Below are 13,060 nucleotides of genomic sequence, written 5' to 3'. Positions count from 1 at the left end.
ATATATATATATATATATATATATATATATATATATATATATATATATATAGAGAGAGAGAGAGAGAGAGAGAGAGTAATGGGTAGGTGTGAAATTATAGGTATTAAATGATACGTGCTAAATGAATTTTTCAAGGTTTTTTTTGCTTTGTTATTAAATTCTGATCATACTGATGTGATTTATCTACTTGATTTTATAGGGATCAGCTTTTGAAGTGTTTGATTCTCACACATGAGTGGTTTTTTATAAGGTTCCAAAAATGACCGGTCGAAAATCTTTATAAATTTTTGAGGCTCCAAATATCATTTTTTTCATCAAAAACACATAGTCCAAGTGTCGATTCCCAACACACACACATATATATATATATATATATATATATATATATATATATATATATATATATATATATATATATATATATATATGTGTGTGTGTGTGTGTGTGTGTGTGTCAGGGATAGGCGCTTAATCAATATATGCTGGATGAAAACGCATTATTGTTGAGCGTCGACCACCGCGCACACAATGGACGCTCAGCATTTTTTCTTCACAAAAATGCTGAAAAACCATACAAAAATGCATTTTAGGTCTTTATGGTGGTTAAAAATGACACTAAAAACAAATTGAAAAAAACATGCACATCCTTTTTTTTGGGGGGGGGGGGGGGTAGCAGCACTTCGGAAGCCCCACTAAAGACCAAAAACGTGTTTTTTGTGCATTTTTGATAGTTTTTTCATGTTTTTTTGTGTTGACCATCCATCATGTGTGCGTTTGGATCCAGCACCAATGGATAAAACACATCACTTTTTGTGTGTGTGTGTGTATATATATATATATATATATATATATATATATATATATATATATATATATATATATATATATAAAAGCTTGCACTTACAAAATTGGCAAATATTAACTGGGTGCCAACCACCCTTACACAATTAAAAACAGAAAAAAAAGGTTGATTGCCAGCCTGAGGTGTGGTTAGGTCACTTGTTAGGACCATCCCAAAATCATATATATATACTTCGCTTTTGGGCACAATATCAAGATTGTTCTCAATAAAAAATATGACAAAATCTGGGCAATTGGTTTTTTTCTTTAACGGCTTTCCCTTTCGTCACTTAAAAACTTAGCTGCATTAGTCAAGACTAATTTTCTATATCCTGAAAAAACCAGGCGCCAAGTCTCGCCTGAAAATGATTTCAACCAAGGCACCTAATTTTTCAGGCCAAAAAAGGCAAAAGTGCCGACAAAAGAAGTAAATTGACTGGATGTGTTGTATATTTCTAGTTTGTCGCTATGTCATTATTCGAAAATTATAATATCTTCATTTTTTATGTCTTTTGCACATCTGACCCTTCGCATGTGATTCCCACGTTTGGTAAAGTAGAAAATGACCTCTGAATCATGTTTTCAATGAGGCATATTAGATATTTTAGAGGTTGAAACATCAGTTCAATCAAAAATGTTATCTAGGGTCCACTCCTGCTATTTTGACCATGGTAAAAAATATCTATCTATAAGCTCCAAACAAGGGGTTTATTACCCACGAGTAGGGATGCAGGACCGGGGCCCCGGACAAGGTCTCCACCCCTGCCCCGTTTCAAAATCCCGCCCTCCATCGCCCCCCGACAGGTCTTGATTTTAACTTTCATCCCCGCGTCCATCCTTGTTTCATGTCCTCCATGCCCGGTCTAAAGGGAACGAGGCAGGGAGAGGCTCTGTTTTCCCTCGGTCCACTACCATCCCTAAAGAAGGATCAGAGATGGGGAGAGACAGGGTAAGGCCGGGGTTGTAGATGTGGAGAGGGTGGGGTGGGGAAAAGTGTAAGTCCATCTCCAGTCCAAATGGGCAAGGCGGGGTGGGGTCCCATTTTCTCCCTATATGTAGAGGGTTAATATATGGTCAGGGTAGCCATGATGTTCAAATGAGTTTTTTCTTCATTCTTTTCATTTTTTGGTTGTTTTTCATTGAACTGACCTTACAAATGTGATAGATAGTTTGGTCAGTGATAATTGGCTTTTGGATCATTGACTACAACAAGTTTGATGTTATGAGCCTTAAAAAATCAATGGTATATAATGTGCAATATTTTCTCAGTTCATAGAATCATGTTTTTTCATAGAGAAAACAGGACACTAACCTGGTCTCTACCATTTGGATAATGTTGAATTCATCTATGAGATCCGATTAGGTCGACACGGCCTGCATTCACATGACTAAATATTAAACTATACTAGACGAACAGTCCATCCTCACGAACGGGGTTACTGAAAGAAAGCCCAACAATCTTCATATACGCGAAAAGAGTAAAACAAAATGTGTGGTCTTCACTGGATCTAAGAGGGTCCAAACCTGTATGCAAACCAGTGTTGCTGCTGGATCTGAACCTATCTAACATGTTGACACCCAAATACATTGGTTAACTAAGCACAAATATATGATTAACTATCTAACACAGATATGGGTCAGATCCAGTTTTATATATTGGTTTAAGTTTAGACCTCTATCCAATTCTCACTGAATTTTGTTAGAAAATGAGACCTTGTAATATGGGTTCACCAAGAAAAAGTTAAACCTATTTTTATTTTTATTTTATGAAAAATGGATCAGGTTAACCCAAAAATATACTTATCCTGGATCTAACACATTTGGCCAAATCTTAGGCAAAATTAAAATATGGGTAGATACAAAAATATGTCAAACTCTAATCCGTTTCAACCAATTATAAGTTCTTACAACTTATAACCTTTAAGAAAAAATGGTATATGCTTTTGTAGAAGGGTAATCACATCTTTTTAATGAATAAGGGTAAAACAGGTATTTTAAAACAGTTTAAATCGTTTCCAAAAGATGACACAAGGTTGACTTAAGGGCCTTTTTTACCATTGTTATAAAAAAGTAGGTCTATGTCACAAATTTCAGGATAAGTGGTAACTATCATGAAATTTCAGGTAAAAGGTAGGATTGCATTAGAAAAATTACTAATAAATAAAGAGGTGCTTCTTTCTTTCAGTTTTCACAGCAACGACAGCCCGTTTTTTGGTCTTCTTAAAAGTCAAAGTAAAAGAGTGTCAACGGGTTGGGTTTGGTTGGGACCGAGGTTTGACCTGACTTAGATCAGATTTTTGGGTATGGTATTGGATCTCATCTCGGGTCTAATTGGGTCTACTATAAGAAAACTCATACCAGGACCCGATAAAAACTAGATGATCCAGACTCAGACCATACCCAGTAAAATAATATTTTTTATCATTTTTACATTGAAAATTTATGGGTCTTAATCAGAACTCGGGTCGGGCCCGAGTGTAACGCTTCAAAATTTGTAACTTGTAAAATTTAGAAAAAATTTAAAATTTTTATAGTTAATTCTTGTTTAAACTTAAAATGATAGTACAACAGAATATTCATTCAAAAAGATCAATTGAGCGAACCCTGGGGAGGTTACGAGCAAAGATTGAGTCCTCAAATGTCTTGGATTTAGGTCTGTAATTCTACACAATCATTTGACCTCATAATGACTCAAATCAAAGATTTAGATTAAAATAGTTTTATACAAAAGTCTATATACAAAACACCCAAATGTGCTCAGAAACAAATAAATAGAAAAAATAAATTATTGACATCTCCACATCATCACACCAGTACCTGTAGCAGTTGTCTACTCATCACCTAAATCTCATAAAAAGTGTTAGACTCATAAAAGCCTAGTAGGTACAATAATGTCACATAATTATACAAAACTAATACATGTATGATGAATAGTAAATATAATAAAATATGTATTAATTACATAAATAGTATTGTAACACATGCAACTGAATGATCCATGAATTTATATAAACACATCATTTTTATTCTGATTAGTTGAGACTATTCAGAGGTTTATTATTTCATGTAAGTTAATACCTCGAATTACTAGTTAAATCTTCTCCAAAGGAGACAGTATAGTTACTGAAAGAGAATTTTGCAGAGGTCAAGACAAATAAGGATGCATCTTAACTTTTGCAAAAGTTGTAGGATCCACTGCCTAGGACAATAATTAGTAGCTTTGTCTCCTAACTCCAATAAGTGGGAACATCGAGTCATTGCTGCACATGAAGTATAATTGTTAAAAACTTGTTCATCGGATCTCAACCCAACTCAAGTAGTTTTAAGTTGGGTTAGGGTTGGGGTTGGATCCTTATGAATCCAACCTAAAGGAGATAGGTTTAAATTAGGTTGAATCCAAATGGACTCGATCGCTATAATTATTTAAATGAGACCCACTTTGAGTCTCATTTGGATCTTAGATCCAAACCTAGATATTCACACACACACACACATATTAGTTTATTTAGAAATTGCTTCGTTAACTGGATCAAATTCCAAACTCAATGTACTTAATACATTGGATCCCTTCTGAATCTAACTTGTTTTGGGATTAGATCTACCTAATGGATCTAAATACCAAATCCTAGGGTTTTAGTAACTTGGATCTCTTCATGGATCCAAATTGAACATTCGTTATCTTGGATAAGGTTCAATTGAACAGATCCAAATTCTAATCATATCAATTTAAGAATTTGGATATCTCTCTGGATCCAAACTCAATTAAACTATGGGATCATTTGGATTCCAAGAGTTACGATTGCATAGTTTTGAATTGGATTTCATGGGGGTCTATCCTCGTGGATCCCCCATCGAGTTCCAAAATTGAAAAGTCTTAAAACTTCATAGGTCTTAATTAATTGTCAAATAACCTGATAAAAACCATAAATATCACTGATAATTAATTTTCAGTTAACTATACAAAGAAATATTAGGATAACTCCATATTATTTCCAAAACTTATCTAGAAAATTTGTGAATTTTATATTGGGTCTAGTATAAAATTTCAAAAACTATACATGGGTATGGGTCTATGTATCAATTGAACATTCTGGTCTGGACCCGGGTTTTAGTCAGTTCTTCTTATAATTTGTCACCATACCGAGACCTTGAGACCTTATGGGGTTTGGTTCGGGTCGGACCCCTAATTGAAACTATCAAAAATTTAGACAGGGAAATGAATTTAGTCATTTTGTGAAAAGTTGCTTGATGGGGCCAACAGGGGCTCCGCTTATTTGATAGGAGCAGCTAGTGCGCGTCATCTTGTGTGCGTGTAGGAGGCAACCTCTTGGGTTTTCTTGAAACATCCTCAAATGTGCCTAGAAGAGTACTCATGTTTGAAGGAATCTCACAAACCAAAATAGGCTCTTCTCTTGGCATAACCGGATGTGCTACACATAAGAAAGCCATGTGAGTGGCACGATATATTTTTGATAGCTTCTTAGCTATTTAAGATCTCTCCATCTTGTGTTGTCTTGGCTCTTAAGACCATGGGTTTGCCCACCTTGTCGAAAGACTCTCTCTCTCTCTCTCTCTCTCTCTCTCTCTCTATATATATATATATATATATATATATATATATATATATATATATATATATATATATATGATGTATAAATATTTTTTTATTTATTTAAAAAAAAAATTGATTGTTTTTTTCATTAAACTAACCTTAGAGATGTGATTTACATGTTTTACTTAGTGAAAATTAGTTGTTGAATCATCACTTATAAGACGTTAAAAAATGATGGCCTACAACGTGTGATACTTTCCGGGGTCATAAAATCATGATGTTTCATAAAAAAAACATGATTCAAAAACTGCTTCCTACTATTTTGAACCTTCTGAATTCATACATATGGTCGGATTAGATCAAAACAATTTGTGCATGAGAGATCCAATACGTAGTGACACTGTTACCCCCTGCCTACAATTGCTCCGCTGATCTGGTAGGGGCTGCTTGTGAAATGTCACAAAGTTGACGGAACATCACAAGGTCTAAACCTGATGGCGTCCCTTGCCGTAAGGTTGAAGCTGGGTGTACACCGTGGTGGAGGTGACCTCAAGGGCTTTAAGAATGAGAGGCGGTCGATGATAATCTAAAAGAAAAAGTATAAACCCTACTACGGTGGAGGAGGTGCCTGTCAGTACGGTTTGCACGTGTTCCAAATTTCCTAGCACAAACTTCAAGCCGTCCATGTGCATCACGTGTTCCAAATTTCCTACCACAAACTTCAAGCCGTCCATCTGCATCACGTGTTGCCTGGTTGTCGTCGGTGCGTGACAACTACATTCTCATCTTTCCATGTACAAAAGGATGAGGTGAAAGATTGACATGAGGAGGCCATTTTTTCTCCAAATAATATCAAAAATTGGTAACATCTGCTTTTATATATATATATATATATATATATATATATATATATATATATATATATAACTGTACACGTTAGGTTCCATTTTTCGTTCTAAATCATAGGTTTTAAGTGTTTTATGATAAATCTGAACTGTTAGATGTGTTTAGCATGCGCAATTTAGTGGGAATCGATTCTTGGATCTGGTTTTTTGTCTAAAAAATATATTTTTCTGAGTCAAAAAAATTGGTACCTTCATATCCATTGATTTTGGATCACTGAAAAAACCTGTATACAAATCAGATTTTTGCGATCCAAAAGCCCATTCCCACTAAAAAACCTATAAATCACTTCTAGGGTGTTAGATGTGAGAAAAAATACATAAAACTATGATTTTTTAAAGCCCCAACGAAACTTAACCAAAAGGAAGAATTAATGAACGCATTACTTATATATATATATATATAATGATAGGGAACTCTGACCGACAATAGGGTCACTTATAATTAGGGGTGGCAATAGTGTCGGGTTGGCGGGTCGACCCGACGGGTTGACGGGTCAGCATACCTCAACCCGAACCCGACCCGTTTATTAAACGGGTCGGCTGTGGCAAACACGAACCCAACTCATTTAATAAACGAGTAACCCGACACGACCCGCCAACCCATTTAATAAATGGGTTGGGTCGGGTAAACGGGTTCTCAGGTTCGCGGGGCAGGTTGACGGGTCGGGTTGATGGGTTGGCCGGTTGACGGGTTGGCGGATTGGCAGTCGGGTTGGCGGGTTGATCCACCCGCCTAACCCGTTTATTAAACGGGTGAGCCGGGTTGGCGGGTTGGCATAACCCCAACCCGAACCCGACCTGTTTAATAAACGGGTTACGCGGGTCAACCCGTTAAACGGGTTGGCTTAAGTCCAACCCGAACCCGCCTAAGAGGCGGGTTGGCTGGTCGTGTCAGAAATTGCCACCCCTACTTATAATGGACCCAAATCCCTGCATATTTTAAACGTGAGTAGAATCTCATAAGTACACGATGTATTTGCGTATACTTTTTTTAACAAAAAGATATTCTTTAGTGGCATGAAAGTTTAGTGCTTTCTCCTGGTCCACAACAACCGACTTTGAATCGCAAAAATTGCCTGATACACACAATAAAAAATTGGTCACTTAAAAGATATTCACCTTGTGTTGGGACATTGCAAGTTCAAATCCCAATGGTATCATTGTATATCTGGTAGGGATCTGCCTAACCCTAGCTTGCCTTTCACAAAAAAAAAATGATCTGCACCAAACAGACCTTGTAGGTCATAAAAGTGTGTAGCTATGAAATATTGTATCACAATAAGTCATTAATACTTTAAGTATCTTTTATCATATGGGAAATCTGGAAGGTTATAAACCTGTTTATTTTTTATGGAGCTCAACCGAATATTATATCTGATGTTCATAGTAGAAGACAAAGGAGGCTAATTATTCCATGCTTCTATCAGCCAAACTCATCTTTTGTCCAAGTTAGTCCCATCCCCATCAAAGACAGCTACAAATGTTTGAAAGTAATAGAAATAAAGCCAAGCACATGTAGTTGGGATAAGGCTCAATGACAATGGTGATGTTTGTTCGTGCTCCATGCCTCTTTTGGGGACGTTCCTTGCTTCTTGGCCGAACCTAAACATTTTGGTAAGACATGAATCCTTTGCTAGGAACCTCCTTTTCAACTCTAACTCACCAGCAAGAAACAGCAGGTGTTTCTTTGTGTGGATATGCTGGCTGCTTATGGCATGGTGGTCAGTTTGGAAGGAGAGAAATTCAAGGCTTTTCTAGGGTAGGGCGCGTCCGGCATCCTCGCTAATATAACACTCGAACATGCGGTGTCTTTTTTTTTTACTAAGAAATGTCACATTCCTTTTGAAAGCAACCCTTGTTTGTTCTTAAGAAAACCACAAGCGAGTCAGACTGTGATCTTTGGCTCAATCATGGAGGTGTCTTTTTTTTTACTAAGAAGGAAAACTCTCTGCAAGGTAAAACTCAGGGTTGAGGATGCAAACACTCGACATCACGTGCCGCTCTCTCTTTTTGAATAATACATGTACTCCAAGTCAGGCTTTGTCTTTGGACCACTCCCTGCAAGGTAAAACTCCTGGTCGAGGACAAAATACTCGAACATCACGTACCATACCCTATCTTTTTGAATAAAGGCTTTGTCTTTGGATCACTCCTTGCAAGGTATCCCATGTGGTAAGCGAGGTCCTGTGCTAAGCTGAAGGCCCAAGTTCGAATCCCTCTGCCAGGGTAAGGCTTAAGACATATCTGGTAGGAGTCTGCCTAACCCAAACTTGCCTTAAAAAAAAAAGCTCAATAATTCTCCCAACTATGATAATCATAGAGATGTCAATTGTGTGAGAAGGGGGCGCCACTTGGTTTTTGTGAAACACATTACACCCAATCCCTAGGGCTGTTTTTAAGTAGTGATGGCAGTGGACCGGGGGAAAGCGGGGCCCCGCCCCGTTTGGACCGGGGATGGAGGCGGGGACAAAGGTTAAAATCCATCCCCGTCCAGGGGTGGAGGCGGGGATGGACGTGCACTTTTCCCAATCCCGCCTCATCCCCGTTGGAACCGGGAATGGAGGATATGAAACGGGGATGAAGGCGGGGATGGAGGATAAAATCCATTCCCCGCCGGGGATGGAGGAGGGTGTGGAGGATAAAATCTTGAGGCGGGGCCCCGCTCCACTACCATCCCTATTTTTAAGTGGTCGGGGCAAGGCTCAATGTTTGCTCCAGTTGTAATTCAAGCAGGGCACGTGTCCAGGGTGGGGAGTGGTTCGGATTTTGGATGAGAAACTATACTGAGAGTTGGTCCGATTCGAATCCAGAACAGCAAAAAAATATAAAATCTCCATCCCATATCGAAACTGTTTGCAACACTACACGTGGCACACAATATGGACGTGAGTCAAACACACGATACACATGTAACACAATTTACAGGCATATATACATATGCTATCACGTTGTCAAAAGCCGATTTTACAGCCCATAATATAACATCCAGTAAAAAACAATGTTGTCAATATCCTATCGGCTATCAAATTGTTTGTGATCGATACTGATTCTCAAGTGAATCGTTCTCGGCTAGAAAATAAATAAAAATATTCTCTGTCAAGTGTTAAAACTATTAAAATAATATTAAAATTTCATTTTAAGTATTTTTTTATTATTAAATTAACAAATTCAGGTTAGTATATAGATTTGCACCAATATTGACAACATTGGTAAAAAGTCCTGTATGCATGTCTTATAATAATAAGCATATATTAAAACCCCAAAAAATTAATTAATAAAAAAAAATCTTGAATCAATAAGATTTTTATGTGAATATTTTTATTTTGAAAGATTCATAAGTGTAGGCTCATCATAATTATTCATTATTTATTTAATAAAAAAGTTAGTATTATACGTTAGATCTTGGATCCAATGAAAATTGTAAGACCCGCAAAATTTTTGAGAAAAATTTAATACATGATGGAATTTCAAAAGATATTTATGTGGAACTATGTATACGTATACGTAGGTACATGTATATACATATGTGTGCATACTCATATGTATAAATATATATACATCGCAATAAATATTTTATTCCTAAGTTTTATTTAATTGCATAAAGAATTACTTGAATTGTTCTACTAAGAATTTTAAATGCCTAAGTTCAAGGTATTCTAAGAAATTCTGACAAAAATGTGGGTTTTAAAAAAAAAAGAGGTTTTTATCATCATTTAGAAAGGTTATTTCCAAAGACCAAAGTGTGATTTCAAAAGAAAAAGGAATTTTTGGAAATGAGCCGAATTGGAATTTTACAAAAAATAAATAAATAAATCTAAAAGAAGCTTTTAAAAAATTTGAGACGTTGGCATAGGGTCAACGTCACCCTAAGGGGCATGGGCGCACCCTAGAGTGCAACCCATGTCATCTTGAGTAGACTAAAGAAAAAAATGTGTTTTTAAAACTTGAAAATCACCCAAGGGAGGGGCGGTGACATTTTTGAAAGACTTTAAAAAAAAAATAGTGTTATAAGCCTATTGGGCTTATGGAAAGCAAGAATAAGGTATTACAAGTATGTCACCTCCTAGAAGGGTCTCTCTCTCTCTCTATCTTCCATCCGTAGGCATTCATTCTCCTTCCTCAATGTTCTAGAGTAGGGGTGGGTGCCGACCGGGACTCCCCTCTACCCTTTAAACAAAAAAAGAATCATCGCAATCCGAATGTAACGCCCCAAAATCCCAACTTGAAAAATCCTTTAGATTTTCAGGGTATTTTTTTTTTGAAATACATTACGCAAGGCGAAAAAACATAAGGAAGAAACAAGTGAAAATTCTGGGCAGGTTATAGAGTGAACAACAAGATAAAATATTTTATTAGTATTGTTTACAAAATGATACAACATTTCTCTTTACAAAAGACAACTGCCAAGATCTTCAATGTTCTAGAGTGTGGGTTCAGCCCTCCGCCGCACATCAAGCTCCATCGCACCACAAGAAGTCACCACCTGTATCCCCATAAAATGGGGTCAGTACTCTTGCGAGTTGGTGAGAAATCAACCATGACAATCCATTTGCACAAATCATAGCATTTATAACATGATATGCATCTAATAACATAATTAACCAGAGCAACAACACAAGAAAATATATCATGATAGAACAGATAAAATATCGCAAACAATGCATATGTGCAAGTGGGCATATATGTGCATCGTGTTGAGACAGTTAACATAATTGATGTGATTAAATAAGTGTAATTGCAACAAGTAAAGAAGCAGTAAAAGAACAATGCTAGGTAATAAACGACAACGTCATGCATCAACATACTTAGGCGGGTACATGAATCATTTAAGCAAGTGAGCAAGGAAGGCGCAACTTTTGCGTCATGATCAAAATAAGCAGTGTGATCGTGATCAAGCGACTAACATTAGCATTCAACAATGAATATTTCATTAATTATCTAACCAAAGAAAGACCCCTCTAGAATTTTATCGCATGAGAACACCAAAATCTGACCTACATCCAAGGAGATACAATTGATTTATTAGAGGTGTTTCTAACAACTCTGGATTTGGCAAAGATCCAATGCATGTGAAAACTATATTTTGATAGAGATTTTAGAGGATTTTATGAACCAAATCAGGCCAAACTGTTAACTATAAAGTTAGAGTCTATGTTTGAGCTTTCCATAATGTCTAAGAACACCGAAATTTGACATGTATCCAAGGAGATATAGTCGATTTATTAGAGGTGTCTCTGATAACTCTGAATTCAGGAAAGATCCAATACATGCAAAAACTATATTTTGACAGAGATTTTAGAGGATCGTTCAAACCAAATCAGGCCAAACCTTTAACTACAAAGTTAGAGGTCTAAGTCTGAGCTTTTCATAATGCCTATGAATATTGAAATCCGACCTGTATCCAAGGAGATACAGTCGATTTATCAGAGGTATCTCTGACAACTCTGGATTTGAGAAAGATCTAATGCATGCAAAAACTATATTTTGACAGAGATTTTAGAGGATTCTATGGATCGAATCAGGCCAAACCTTTAATTATAAAGTTATAGGTTTGAGTCTGAGCTTTTCAAAATATCTAAAAGTACTAAAATCCAGTCTGTATCCAAGGAGATATAGTAACCTTATCAGAGGTATATTTGATAACTCTGGATTCGGGAAAGATCCAATGCATGCAAACACTATATTTTGACAGAGATTTTAGAGGATCCTACAGACCAAATCAGGCTAAACCTTTAACTACAAAGTTAGAGGTTTGAGTCTGAGCTTTCCAGAATGTCCAAGAACACTGAAATCAGACCTGTATCCAAGAAGATACAATCGGTTTATCAGAGGTGTCTCTAACAACTCTAGATTCGAGAAAGATCTAATGCATGCAAAAACTATATTTTTTTTGAAACATGTGTGTGTGTTCATGTGATGCATCTCACATAGGTGCTATGAATTGAATGTAAAGAACAACATACAAATCTAATCTACATGCAACTCACACACATGCATTTGTGAAATTCGGTTTCATGAAGGAAGAAGATACACTCACATATATTTCTTTGAAACGAAAACAAAGAATTTGCAAATGAAAGATAAAAGAAAACTCACCCTCGATGCTACCAGAATAATGGAGGGATCTCTTCTTGCTTGGGCGTGTAGGGTGGAGTCCCACGTGGTACCCAACCCTACACACTAGCAAGAGGGAGAGAAGGAAGGGAGAAACACAGTCGGTTATGGTGGGAGCCCCACGATTTTGGGAGAGAGAGAGGGGAGAGAGGAGGGAGAGAGAGACAGAAGATGAGAGAATGCCTTTCTCTCTCTTCTCAAAAGATATAAATATACTAGGGTTTTAAGTGAATGACTGAGATTAAAAGTTAGAAATGAATGGATAGGATGTATGTCACACCCTTCTAGGCGATGACATACTTGCAATATTTTAGTTCTACTTTTTCTACGCTCAATAGGCTTCTTTCATTTGAATTTCTTTGGAAACCTTTCAAAAATGCCACTCTCTAAAGCCCTACACGCCCTTTAGGGTTTGAAAAAGTTTCAAAAATGCCCCACACTCCCCCTAGAGTGAAAATACCCTATGTATTTTATTTTATTCGAAATAAACCTAAGTTTTAGATAACATCACTCTAAATCACCAAAAAACCCAAATTTCGATAATTCTCTCGTCTTAATTTACTCAAAATGAGTTGAGTTTAGGCAATTACACTTTCGGTAAATCAAAACTAATGCCCCTATGCATTCTTAATAAGACTTACGTGTTTGAC

This window comes from Nuphar pumila, chromosome 9 (genome assembly GCF_984573655.1).
Source record: "Nuphar pumila chromosome 9, dmNupPumi1.hap1.1, whole genome shotgun sequence".
NCBI lineage: Eukaryota > Viridiplantae > Streptophyta > Magnoliopsida > Nymphaeales > Nymphaeaceae > Nuphar > Nuphar pumila.
The sequence above is the reverse complement of the archived record's forward strand: the minus strand, read 5'-3'. Positions refer to the sequence as shown.